Here is a 13189-nt window from a genome sequence, read left to right on the forward strand (position 1 = left end):
TTGTGGATGTGCATAATGCTGCTGAACAGTACACTTAAAAATGATTAAAATATTCACAATAAAAAATTGAAAAAATAGTTAATGTGGTCAAATTTATGTTATTTTTATTTTACCACAATGGAAACAATATGAAAAAAAAAAAACCCCAACAGGTTAGAATTAACGAAATAATTTTGGGAGGGGAAGAATATCTTATCATTGACGTGGCTGAAGAATTTCTGGTGCAAAGTGATAATTTAAAAAAAACAGACTGCAGGTGGGTTTTATTATTTTATTTATTTATTTTTTTTTTTTTTATTATTTTTTTTAAAAAAGATTTTATTTTATTTATTTATGAGACACCTAGAAAGAGGCAGAGACACAGGCAGCGGGAGAAGCAGGCTCCCTGCAGGGAGCCCCATGTGGGACTTGATCCCGAGATTCCAGGATCACACCCTGGGCTGAAAGCAGGCGCTTAACCGCTGAGCCACCCAGGGATCCCCTTTATTAGTGTTTTTATTTTTTATTTTTTTTAAAGATTTTATTTATTTATTGAGACACAGAGAGAGAGAGAGAGGCAGAGACACAGGCAGAGGGAGAAGCAGGCTCCATGCAGAGAGCCTGACGTGGGACTCAATCCCAGGTCTCCAGGATCACGCCCCGGGCTGCAGGTGGCGCTAAACCGCTGCGCCACCAGGGCTGCCCTATTAGTGTTTTTAAATTGTCTATAGACAAGGTCCTCACCTGACCCCAGGTTGGATCCGTTGGGACACCATTGGTGTGTTTATCTTTGTGGGTCTGTGCTGTGTTTGTTTTTTTAATCTGTCTGTGAGGTATTTGTTTTTGGTTTTCCAATGTGTAATGTGTCTCTCTGTTTATGTTTCTTTGTGTGTAATTTGTGTCTGTCTACAGTGTGTTGTGTATGGTATGTTCCTGCTGTGTGCTTGTTTGTGGGTGGTTGTATCTCCTTGGATCTGGGGGTCTTAGTGTTTCTGTGTGTGTCCGTGGTGTGTGTGGTAAGCACATGGTGACCCACTCCATCCCTGCTCCCTCTCTCTCATTTTGTCTGAGACTGCCTTCCCAGTGACTCCCAGTCTGTCCAGAAGTCCCAGCGAGCCCTGCACTTGTTCACCCACAGACCCCAAATGGGTCTGATGGGAGTGGACAACAAACCACTCCCAGAGTGACACAGTCCTTCCTCTTGAGGTCACCTCCATCCAGCACTAATGTGGAGCTAGGAGCACAAGTTTGTGGATCTCATAGCCTGGAGCCATGGAGACTCCAGTCCTGACCTGGAATCCATGCCTCACCCCCGGAGATCATCAGTCATTGCTCTGGGTGTCAGTTCCACCACCTTTAAAGTAGGAATGGTAGGGGATCTCTGGGTGGCGCAGCGGTTTGGCGCCTGCCTTTGGCCCAGGGCGCGATCCTGGAGACCCGGGGTTGAGTCCCACGTCGGGCTCCCGGTGCATGGAGCCTGCTTCTCCCTCTGCCTGTGTCTCTGCCTCTCTCTCTGTGTGACTATCATGAATAAATAAATAAAGTCTTAAAAAAAAAATAAAGTAGGAATGGTAAGAGGCATCTGGGTAGCTCAGTGGTTAAGCATCTGCCTTCAGTTCAGGTTGTGATCCTGGGGTCCTGGGATCGAGTCCTGCATTGGAATCCCCTCAGAGAGCCTGCTTTGCCTTCTGCCTGTGTCTCTGCCTCTCTCTCTGTGTCTCTCATGAATAAATAAATAAAATCTTTAAAAAAAAAAAAGTAGGCACGATAATACCAGCTGGAATTTCCCTCGCCCAAACACAGCCCTGCACAGGCTTCTGAGGAAGCCCCTTTCAGGGCCAACAGGCTGAGCTCTGTGAGAGGTCTTCAGAGCAGTTAGTGAATAGGTAGGGAGGTACGGAGGCAGCAAGCCAAGCCAAGGGGGGCTGGGAATCCTGTAGCTGCAGTTGGGAAGGAGCAGGCCTGACCCACAGAGGGGGTGACACGCTTCCCTTTCCAAGCTCTGAGGTTCCCAAGCGGAGGTTGGGCGAGGGTGGTGGGAAGCCTGTTTCCTGAACAAAGGTCAGCCTCCCTTGCCGCTGATGCTCTTTTGGGAGCCTTGGCTTTGGCCAACGGGAAAGAAAGGCTCCTTCTCTCTGGGCAGTGGTGGGCCTGGCACAGGGCTGCCTGGGAAACAGAGCCCAGTGTCTAGCTCCATGGGCATTCAGAAGCTCAAGGCCTGGAAGGCTCTGCCAGCTGCCGGAAAAAGGAACCATTGTCCTGTTCTCACCCGAGCCAACAGGGCCTTCCCTCCACTGCTCTTGGGGGCCTATCCATCTCCGGGCTCCCAGCGTGGCCTGTGACTCAGAAGTGCCCACAGTGAGGCACCACAACTGGGCTCTGAGGGAGGAATCACAGGTGTGCGCTTGAGGAATGGGCTGGCGCTTCTGATTCTCATTCAAGTCTGGATGCAGAACCACCCTCTGAGCTACAGGATGGCCTGGGCCACCTTAGGGCTGAGGATGTATGTGTGTATGTGTGTGCACCAAGTAGCAAGGACACGGGACCTCTCAGATGCTTTTGGGGCTCCCAGTTGCCATCTGCATGGTCTAGCATAGCTCCAAAATTCTCCCTGTAGACTTCCAGGCTAGCAAGGAGCCACCACAATCCACTCATCCAGAGCTCTGCTCCTCTGTGTACTAATAAGCTTAGCAAACCCACCTCCTGATGGGTTTGGAGGACTCTGATATACCAACAAGGTGGCTCGTGCGGATCCTGTGCCCCCAGTGGAGACAGCTTTTTTGAGAGCACAGCCTCTGTAGAGTCAGTGAAGCTGATGAAGAATGACACGTCTGTCCTTTCATCCATTAAAAAACAGGTGGCTAAGGGCACCGTGGCATCTTGCATTGGACCTTGGAAGACAGGACATTAGTGGAAACAGGTGAAATACAAATAAATCTAGCATTTAGTTCATGGTACAGTAGTTGCCCTTATTTGTGGTTTTGCCTCCCACGTTTCAGTCCCTGGAGGTCAACCATGGTTCTGAGCAGCTGACCCTCTTTCTGATATGTTGTCAGAAGGTCACTAGCAACCTAACGCTACATCACCACGCCTGTGTCACCCATCTTATGTCATCTCATCACGTGGGCATTTTACCGTCTCATGTTATCAAAGAAGAAAGAGGAGTACAGCACAATATTTTGAGAGACAGACCACATTCACATCACTTTTACTATAGTGTGTTGCTATAATTGCTCTATTTTATTATTAGTTTTTGTTGTTAATCTCCTACTGTGCCCAATTTATAAATTAAGTTTTATCGTAGGTATGTAGAGAGGAACACAGTGTATATAGATTCATACAATATTTGTGGTTTCAAGCATCCACTGGGATGGGGGGAGTCTTGGAATGGACCCCTGCAGAAAAGAAGGATGACTATTGTAGGGATGTTACCTCGTTGGTTTTGACAATGGTACCATGGTTACATAAGATGGTAAGGTTTGAGGAATCTGAGTAAAGGGTGTGCGGGAACCCTGTACTATCTTCAACTGTTCGATAAGTCTAAAGTTGTTCCAAAATAAAAAAATTTCCTTTAAAAAGGTGGGTACTGGAGAAGGAGCCCAAGTGCCTGCCCTGGTCACCCTAGCTCACCACTTCTACGGAGCCTGCTGGAAGCCTTTGTCTGAGCAACTCTTTTGGACACAACTAATTCAGAACCCAGAAATACATGAAACACCATTTATAGAGCAAATCCTGTGTGTAAGGGCCAATACCCATCGCTTCACACAACACACACGCCACCCTGCAAGCACTGTTTCTATTGAAGCACTATTTAGAGATGAAGAAACTGTGACTCAGTGGGCTCTGAAGCCAGCTGAGATCACACGCCCGGAGCTGCAGAGCCCAGGTCTGCTGACTCCGAGTCCAGGTCCCTCTGGAGTGCTCTCCCTAGCGCTGGGTTCCTAGGGGGCGGTTGCTGTCTGATAACTCAGTTGGCGACGGATGTGGGTCTTGTAGATGGGACTGACCCTAGGCAGGATGCTTCGGAAGAGGAGCTCTCTCCAAGTCTCGTGGAGCTGCGCCCTGTTTGCAGACCAGTGACCCCTCAGGGGGCCCATCACTCACCAGAGGCCTGAAGGCCTTTCTCATTAGTCACCAGTTCCTGTTACTGTCCTGGAAAGTGAGAAAGCAGTATTTTAGCTGCACTCCCCACCCTCACCCCCAAGGGGCTCTTCTGGTACGTTCCAGACTTCCTGGGGAGTGGGGGGGGGGCCAGGTTGCCTCAGCTTTCATCAATCCCCAGTACAGCTGCCAGGCTGTGGGTGGCTGGGGCCCAGCTGGCCCCCCATGGTGAGGCGGTGGGGGCGTGTTGAGAGGATGCCTGGGTGGGCGGCTAGTGAGAACTGGCTTCCTGGGGCCTCCCCGGGTGCTGAGCAGCGTGGCCACTTCCGAAGGCCCCTTTGTTTGCCCCTTTATCCAGAAGAGTGGCTGCAATTGTGTAGGGTACAAAGCCACTGTGGGCCCTGACTTCCCACCCCTGCCTGTGGCCCAAGAGGCAGAGGATTTCCCAGGCTCCTCATAACAGCAGCCTCCTGCCCCTCCTGGGCAGCCGGTGAGACCCAGGCCTTCTCCTTCTGAGCCCAAGACCTGATCATCTAGCTCACAGCAGCTCTTCTGCGCCCCGCCCCCCACCACCAGGGGACACGGCCATTCACACAGGCCATTGCCTTACTGCTTGTCCGCGCCTTGTCCCTGGACACACACAAGTGCTAGATGCCAGTTAAGACGCCAGGGAAAACTCCAGGAAGATGCCCTGTGCTCCACTCACCTGTCATTGCAAAGCATCTGGGGAGCAGTTGGTGAAGCACTGGCAGCCCAGGGTGAACTGAGCCTGGACCACCTGAGGGGGTGGCTGGCAAGTAGGGTAGGATGGGGAAGCTGGCCACAGGGTCCTTGCTCCCACCATGAATTAAGAAGGGAAGAGGAGGAAGGAAGGAGCTCTTCCCTCCCCTTCCCCCTCCTCCTTTGCCTTTTCTACACTGGTCTGCTAAGCCCTGTCCCCATATCCCAGTGTCCAGTGTCCAGTGCTCCCACTATTTCCCTGCCTGTAATGGCTGAGACTGAGAGAAGTGACTTTCTCAAGGTCTCTCAGCTCATAAGTAGAATTCAAGGCCATGGACATCTGACTCCTTAGAGGGCGCTTTTAACCATTCTTTGAGAAAGGGGGATGAACTGCGTGGTCAAAGCCACAGAGGCTGCTCCAGGGCTGGCTGCTTTGGCCTCTGTCTGCCCAGACTACCCAGCCTCTGCCATCCCCTGGGAGTGGCCACCTTCGCTCAGTGGGGGAAGTTCCCATCCTTCCAGGAAGCTCTTTACCCTTGTCTCTCTCCCTGCCCCTCACCTCCAAAGAGGGACAGAGGGGACCACCTCAGGGCTCATGCCCTGCACCCTGGGAGCTCTCCTGGAGGAAATAATAGCTCACCTATTGGCCTATAGCTCTCACCCAACCTGTTTTCCTTTGGGTCGGGGAAACAATAATTCAAGGTCTTGCGGTCCACTCCTGGAACCCGGAAGGTCACCCCCAGCCCCAGGGGCCAGGCTCTGGGCAGCAGCCCTCTAGGGAGAGCCACCCCTGCCCCACCTGCCACAAACCTCAAGTCCTTTGGGGAGCAGAGGAAGCTAACTCACTGCTGTTCTCTTCACAGAGACTGAAGCTGCCAAGCTGGATCTTCCCTCTCATTCTCCCTCCTCTCTTTCTCCTCTCTCCTTCTCCTGTTTCCCCTTCCCTCCCCTGCCACTGCCTTCCTTTCTACTCCTCCATCTTTCTCTCCCTCCTCCTGCTTCTCATCCCTCTCTTCTTCTCCTCCCATGTCCAAATCTCTCCAGGGGTCCAGGACTTGAAGTTCGTAGAAATGATGCAGGGAGCATTGCCCTCCGCTCATCAACCCAGAGTGCCACAAATCATAAAGTTCATACTAGAGGGAGGCCTTGGACTTCCTCTATGAAGTCTTTCCTTTTACAGATGGCCCAGAGAGAGGAGGCAATGTGCCCATGGTCCAAAGTACTATGTGGCCACTCTTCCACAGGAATAAAAGTAATCACAGCACCATTTATTGATCATCCACTAGATGTTAGGTGCTATGCTAGGTACTTTATATCGATTCCATGATAGCAACACTTTAGATTAGGAGCCACTATTGCCTTTCATTTTGCACTAGGAAACTGAAAGCCTGAGAAGTCCAATGACTTGTCCAATGTCACATAGCCAGGAAGTGGAAGACTATAGAGATTCAACCCAGGGCTGCTCCAACTTGATCATTCACGAGATCTGTTAGGATCATTTTCTCCAGCTCCTTCCTGCTCAGGACTCATTGATCACTCATTTGCCCAGAGGTTGCTTGAGGCCCCTCAGGGGCCTCCTTTTATACCAGACTGTCCCCTGCCAGGCAGTCCTATGGCCCCACCACGCACCTTGCTCTGCCCAGGATGCTGCCTTCCGTTCATCTCAGGGACTCCATCCTGCTCACTCGGGCCCTGGAGATGAGGGCAGAGGAGCATTCTGGGAGGACAGGGGTAGGGGGCCTGGAGCATCTACCCCTCCCATCTGTCCGCCCACCCAAGAGCCCTCCCTGTGAGATGTCACATGAATTCATCATTAACAAAAGCTCAGGGCAGAGGTGGGAGTGCAGTCACAGCTGTGGGAATGAAGCGGGGAAGGAGAGAGACAGCCAGCCACAGACATCCCCAACCCTTGGCTGTCCCTTGGAGCAGAAGGAGGCCTGTCGGATGTGGGAGGACAAGGGGCTGCCCCCTGCTGAGGAAAGACACTAAACTTGGGCCTCCTGCCAGCCCTAAAGAGGGCCTGACCCTGGCTGAGCCAGTTTGGGACAGAGCAGCAGGTGTGGGGTGGTGCTTGGTTCTTGCTTGTCCCCTGCATTTATGAGTCACACCCCCCCCCTGCATGTGAGCCATTAAGGGGTCAAGGCAGCAGGGAGCCTCTGTTGCTGGTCTGCTGAGTACCCAGACTAAATGCGTGTAAACACCAGGGACTGAGAGGAGGGAAGAAATGGATCCATTTCACGGAAAATGAAACTGAGGCCCAGGTAGGAGAAGGGACTTTTGTGAGTTCATGCAGCAGTATATAGGCAGTGAGGGCTTTCAGCTCTTGGAGGAGAGGATTCGGAAGGGGCCACCAGGGGATCCCCTCCTTGTCCCACCCCAGGGTCATCGGTGCATGAGGGCTCAGAGTCTAGAGCACTGTTGTCCGGAGGTTGGGGGCACTCCTTCCCGGAACAGGGGCTCAGGTCCAGAGAGAATGCTCATGGGGATTTTCTGTGGAGGAGAGCTAGCCACACCTCTGTTTGAATTAAAAAAGAGGACCCCTGCCCTTAACACCTTACTTCCCCTGCGGGAAGACATCCTGCAGCCTGGGGCTGGGTGTTCCTGCTAGCCTGGCCCCCTCCAGCCTTGTCTCCTCCCTGAGTGACTGTAACCTCTCTCCTACCCTCCTGCTCAGGGCTCCACTCTCTCCATGCCTCCTGCTGCTGCCCCCAGAAGACCAGGATCCCCCGTGGGGCTCACATGGGCATCTCAGGAGCCAGCTGCCTCCTCCTTCCACTTGCCCCATACTCCAGCTGTGGGAGGCCCTGGCCGCCGCTGTACCCAAGTGGACCTGCCTTGCACCTGCTTTTTCTTCTAGTGGAGCACAGTCCCTCCTCTGCCTGGACTGTGCCTGAGCATACCCCTGGTCTTAGAGGACATGTCTTTAGGAGGCCTCTGTGGCCCCATTGGTGGAGTCAGCTGCCCTCCTCCACAGGCTTCCCCTAGTATGGGCCTGGCCTCTCTGTGCTGTCACACAGTGTGGCTGTCTCTCGCTCATCGGATGCAAGGCTTCTGGAGGGAAGCAGCCTATGTGTCTCTTCCCAGCTGCTGTCTGGGCCCAGGGCTGTAACACAAACCACTACAGTATATTTATTTATTTTTTAAAAGATTTTTATTTATTTTTATTCATGAGAGACACACAGAGAGAGGCAGAGACACAGGCAGAGAGGGAAGCAGGCTCCCTATGGGGAGCCAGATGCAGGACTCTATCCCAGGTCCCCTGGATCATGACCTGAGCCAAAGGCAGATGCTCAATACTGAGCCACACAGGCATTCCCAGACTGCTACAGTTTAATGAGTGAATGAGTATTTCTTTTGTACCAGGTTCTGTGCAAAAGCACATTACATATAACTCCTCAGTGTGTCTTCATAATGACCCTTTGGATTCGATTATTGATAATTAATAATAAACACTAACAGTTAATAATAAATGTTGTTATTATTAATTAATAATAATTATTAATAAACACCCATTCCACAGGAGAAGAAACTGAGGCCCCGGGTGGTTAGGTACTTTCCTGCTAAGGGGTGTGTCTGAGTCTTCTATTACATGCACTGCCTCGTACCAGATCGTGGTTCAACTCACAATATGAGTTGAATGAACCAGTAAATAAGCCACCAGGATCTGGGTAGGCATGGGTAGGCAGGGGAATCAGCAGCGCTGCTTTCACGAGAGCATGGCACAAAGTCCCTGCTCCCATCAGGGCCTGTGTCCCAGCTCAAGGGGCTCCAGTACCCTCTGAAACTAATGCTGGGCTCTAGCCTCAGCTTTGTCAGGTGGGAGATGGGTAAGTCCCATTCTCTGAGCTTCTGGGCTGCAGCTATAAAGTGGACACTGCAATCCTGCCCTGCTTCCCCTGCATACTGGTTTGAGGAGCTCAGATAAGATCCTGGTGAACGTGTTTTGACACTGATAAAGCTTCATACAAACAGAAAATGGTATTTAGTATTCATAAAAGCTACCTGCCTCTCTGCTGCCCCCTCGTGAAGGGTCTGGAGCTTCCCAGACCTCTGGAGATAGGATTGCTGGGGCTCTCAGGGGTCACCTGCTTCCTTTTCTAGCTGGATCCCAATGCCCCATCTCTGTGGGGATGGGTTGGCAGCCTTGCAGGGTGTCTACCTAAGACATGTAAGACAATAGGTCTTAGGCCCCTGGTAGCTCTGCGACCTAGAACGGGGTCTCAGTTTCCCCATGTGTAAGGAACTATACCAGTTTCAGGGCTTGTGAAGACCCAGAGGCCAGGCAGGTGAAAATTTGGCCTGCACCCAATCCCCAAGCTGGGTGCCCTGCAAGGACCGTAATTGCCCAGAGGGAGCACTCTTCCCTAATTTTCACACAGGCTTTTCTGGACCCCCACCCAGCATGGGATATAGGTCTCTTAGGGAGAGAGCAGGGCCTAGCACCAAAAGCCCTCCAGGATTCCCTAAGGTTAGAGCACTTTTCCAGGCATGGACATTCAGCAGGTCTCTGGGGCAGGTAGAGCCGGTTCTGCATCCCCCCATGGCCCATGAGGACTCCCTGAGAAGGTAGCTTGTGTGTAGAGGTTCCCCTGCTAGGCTCTGGGCTGTGATCCACGATCTGGCCTGTGATCTGATCATCACCTGCAAAGGTGGCTTCCGGACACCAGGCCCTCCTATTTGCCCTCTAATTCCCCTGTTTTGGGAAGAAAGAGACAGAAAATAAAGTTCTTATTTCTGTCACATGTGTCATTTCCTGATCTAAGTAAAGAGTGTCAGGAGAGTGACAGGCTAAAAGCTGCTGATTACCATGGCTTCGAGGCAGCACCACGAAAAGATCCAACATCAGAAATAACGTGGTCCAGCCTGTTTTGGGTGCCTAACCCTGCAATTAATCAGCATTGAAATGGGGGGGGGGGCAAGGAGATGAGGGAGGGTCTGTTCACTCAGCCCGGGGAATCGGGGAGCTTACTGATTAAACGGAACTCTCCCCTCTCTGAGGGGTGGTGGGGTTGTCTAAGGATGGAGGATACCGGGGCCAGGGCAGAGTCATCATGAATCAGCTTGCTTATTTTGAATTCAAACTCATATTGTGAATCTGTGGCGTGGGGCTCCTCCCAGCCTTCTTCAGAAATCCATGGGATTATCATTCAATCCGATTTAGCAGCCTGCCCTCTGGGGGCCTAAATGTTAGAACAGATGAGGACGATGAACACACACACACACACACACACACACACACACACATACAGACGCAGGCATTTAATCAGTCTGGCAGGAGGGACTGTTTATAGAAATGATTTCATTTATTTTACTCTCAATATCAAGCAGGCTTGGCAGGGAATAAACCTTTCTTCTGGGTAGGCCGGTAAACTTTGCAACTTGCCTGCAAGCTTGTTTTAAACATACAGTATCATAGAAATAAGGATGGTTTGGGGCCTGGTTCCAGCTCACGCTTCCCATTTTGGACTCACCTGAGTTATTAATTTTGAAGGCACTTATGCACCATGCACACTACCATCTGGATTTGGGTTCTGGCATTCCTGCAGTTGGTCCCACCCTGTGGAGCCCCTCCGTTGCTGGGATTTAGGAGCTGCCAGCCAAGGATCCAGAGGAGCCCTGAAGCCCAGACCTAGACCTGGGGGCGGGAAGCAGAGCTTCTCTCCAAGGTGGGAGTGTGCCCAGGCTTCTAGGTGGCCAGGATGATGAGGAAGCCGACTGGCGACAGCCTCTGAGGCCATGGGGTAAGGGTGGGGACTTGATCTCTTGGTCTTTTTCGGTCCCTGAGGATCAGTAATTAATCCACTAAAGAGGCTTGGTTGTTTTGATCTGACTCCTAGCACTGCCCCCCACCCCCACCCAGTCCCCTTTGTATGAGCCCTGGGGTAAAACCCACAGAGGGGTCAGAGGGGAGGACCTGGCAATTAACCCCACATCCTGAGCAGGGTGGGGTCAGGGGTCACTGGGAGTGGGGGAGGGGCTGCCTGCCAGCTGCCACGCCCAGGGGGAGGCCTCCAGGGGCACCCACAGGTGGCATTCCAGCCCAACGAGCTGGGGAGAGTGGGGCAGGCGTTCTTGTCCTGCACCACCTCCCAGCACCACGGCCCAGGCCTCTGAGGAGCCTCTTTCTCCCTTTGCTCCCCCACCGCAAGCCCATGGGGTTCCTGGCCAGGCCTCTTCCCCGGGTGGGACCCTGCCCCCCACCTCCCCCCTACCCCAGCTTGGAGCAGCAGCTGATTCTCCCCCCCCCCCCCCCCCCCCCCCCCCCCCGCCGCCTCCCCACCCCCGCCCTACGTTAGGGGGAGAATAACCTGTGATAATTTCTCCTTCTTCTTTCTGGCAACTAATGGACTCCTTAAATAGCAAAAATTGCGGCCTGTAATTAAGATCTTGCTTTTTAAATGATTAATCATTGTAACCCTTTGAGCAGTTTCCTACTTTCCTCCCTTCTCACATTGAAATGCAGATCGCTGGCAGGGGAGGGAGGTGCTCCGGAGCCACCGAGGAGCAATTCAACCTTCCCAGCTGTCTCTCGTCCGCAGGCCGCCTCCCGGCCCCGTCCAGACGCCTCTCAGGAAAGCTCAGGCCCCGATCCACCAAGGCCGCCTATGGCCTGGCTGGGGGGCCCCCGGGGGTCTGCCTCTGAGCCTGACCCTAGCGTGGTCGTCTCTGGCTCTCGGAAACTCCTAAGAAAGCAGATCACGTTTGCTGAGCACCTCCTCCATGTCCAGCCCGTTGGTACTAAGATCTCACTCAGTGTTCACAATAGAGGGAATGTAAAGGAGCCCTGTTTCCACAAGGGACAAATGGAGGTGCAGATGCACCAAATCGGTGAGTAGGCCTACCAGGATTTCAAACAAGAAAAGGCTGATGCCAAATCTAGACTTGTTTTACTCTTCCATGGGGTGGACAGACCGTCACGGGACACCTCACTAAACACACAGGCGCACACGCACACGACGATTCCTCACCAGCTTGCAAATGGCTCTCTGGATTGATGGGCTTTAAGCCAACCTTGCAAGCAAGTGCTAGCATTTATTTATCGGCCCACAGAAATGTTTTCCAGGCCTTTTCTCCCTTTGATATATACACAGACCAACAACTTGATTTGGGGAATATGTTGTTAGAGCTAGCAGGGGACTTGGAATCTGCTGTGTCTGTACCCATCACCCTACTTAAGAGGACCTTGGGCTCAGAGGTCAGGGAACTTGGCCAAGATCACATACCATATATATGGACAGCACTTAGCAGGATGCCAGGCCCCTAGCAGGTGTCCATGGATTTGTTGAATGAGTCAACATAGGCAGCCTTCTTCCTTAAGGCTTTGCTGCTGCATTTCTCAGAACCGATTTGTGCATGTATGGTAGTGGTGGCTGGGGGCAGGAGAAGCTCCAACCTTAGTAACTATCCCAGAGGAAGCCGCAGAAGAGAAAGAGTGAGTAGATTCAAGTGTGAATGGGTATGCCGTGTGTGGTTGTGAAAGACCTCTATTACACAAGTGCCCTGGGCTGGGAAGGCTAAAAGGCCCATGTACTACTGTCCAAGCCAAGATGTGTGCATTGAAATAGTCAGTGACCCCTCCTTGTTAGGATCTTAGAAGCCACTTACTGTGGGCAGGCGGGGACACCTGCCCCATGGAGGGCAATTTGGCAAGATATGGTGAAATGACAAATTGTGTAGAAAATTTCGTAGTGCAATCCCCCTTCTGAGAACTTACCTCACAGACATACTCACACCTGTGAGAACTGACTCATGTGCAAGGTTATTTGTTGTAGCAACATTTGTAAAAGCAAAAGGTTGAAACAGAGCAAATGGAGCCTTAAGAGATGACTGGTCTAGGGCAGCCCAGGTGGCACAGCAGTTTAGCGCCGCCTTCAGGCCAGGGCATGATCCTGGAGACCCGGGATCAAAGTCCCATGTCGGGCTCCCTGCATGGAGCCTGCTTCTCCCTCTGCCTGTGTCTCTGCCTGTCTCTCTCTCTCTCTCTCTCTCTGTATGTGTGTGTGTGTTTGTGTCTCATGAATAAATAAATAAATCTAAAAAAAAATAAAAATAAAAATAAATAAATAAATCTTAAAAAAAAAAAAAAGAAAAGAGAGGACTGGTCAAGGGACACCTGGGTGGCTCAGGGGTTGGGCTTCTACCTTTGGCTCAGGGTGTGATCCCGCCGTCCTGGGATAGAGTCCAACAATGGGCTCCCCTGCAGAGAGCCTGCTTCTCCTTCTGCCTATGTCTCTGCCTCTCTGTGTGTCTCCCATGAATAAATAAATAAAATCTTAAAAAAAAAAAAAAGAGCTCTCTCTCTCTCTCTCTTTTTAAGAGTCCTCTACTGGTCCATGTAATAATACTGGGAAGCTGAGTAAAATGGGGAGAAAATAAGAATACAAGTTTG

At 51.8% G+C, this 13189-nt stretch overlaps 1 long non-coding RNA gene across 2 annotated transcripts in view; it reads left to right on the top strand.

Moving 5' to 3' along the window:
* LOC144290724 (uncharacterized) overlaps positions 1–8245 on the top strand; it is a 43275-nt gene extending 35030 nt beyond the window's left edge. For both annotated transcript variants that reach the window (XR_013358285.1, XR_013358284.1), the window contains exon 3: positions 7475–8245. This is a non-coding gene — a long non-coding RNA (uncharacterized LOC144290724). The remainder of the gene's footprint in view (positions 1–7474) is intronic.
* The last annotated feature ends 4944 nt before the right edge of the window (positions 8246–13189 follow it).

This window comes from Canis aureus, chromosome 2, assembly GCF_053574225.1.
Source record: "Canis aureus isolate CA01 chromosome 2, VMU_Caureus_v.1.0, whole genome shotgun sequence".
NCBI classification, from domain to species: Eukaryota; Metazoa; Chordata; class Mammalia; order Carnivora; family Canidae; genus Canis; species Canis aureus.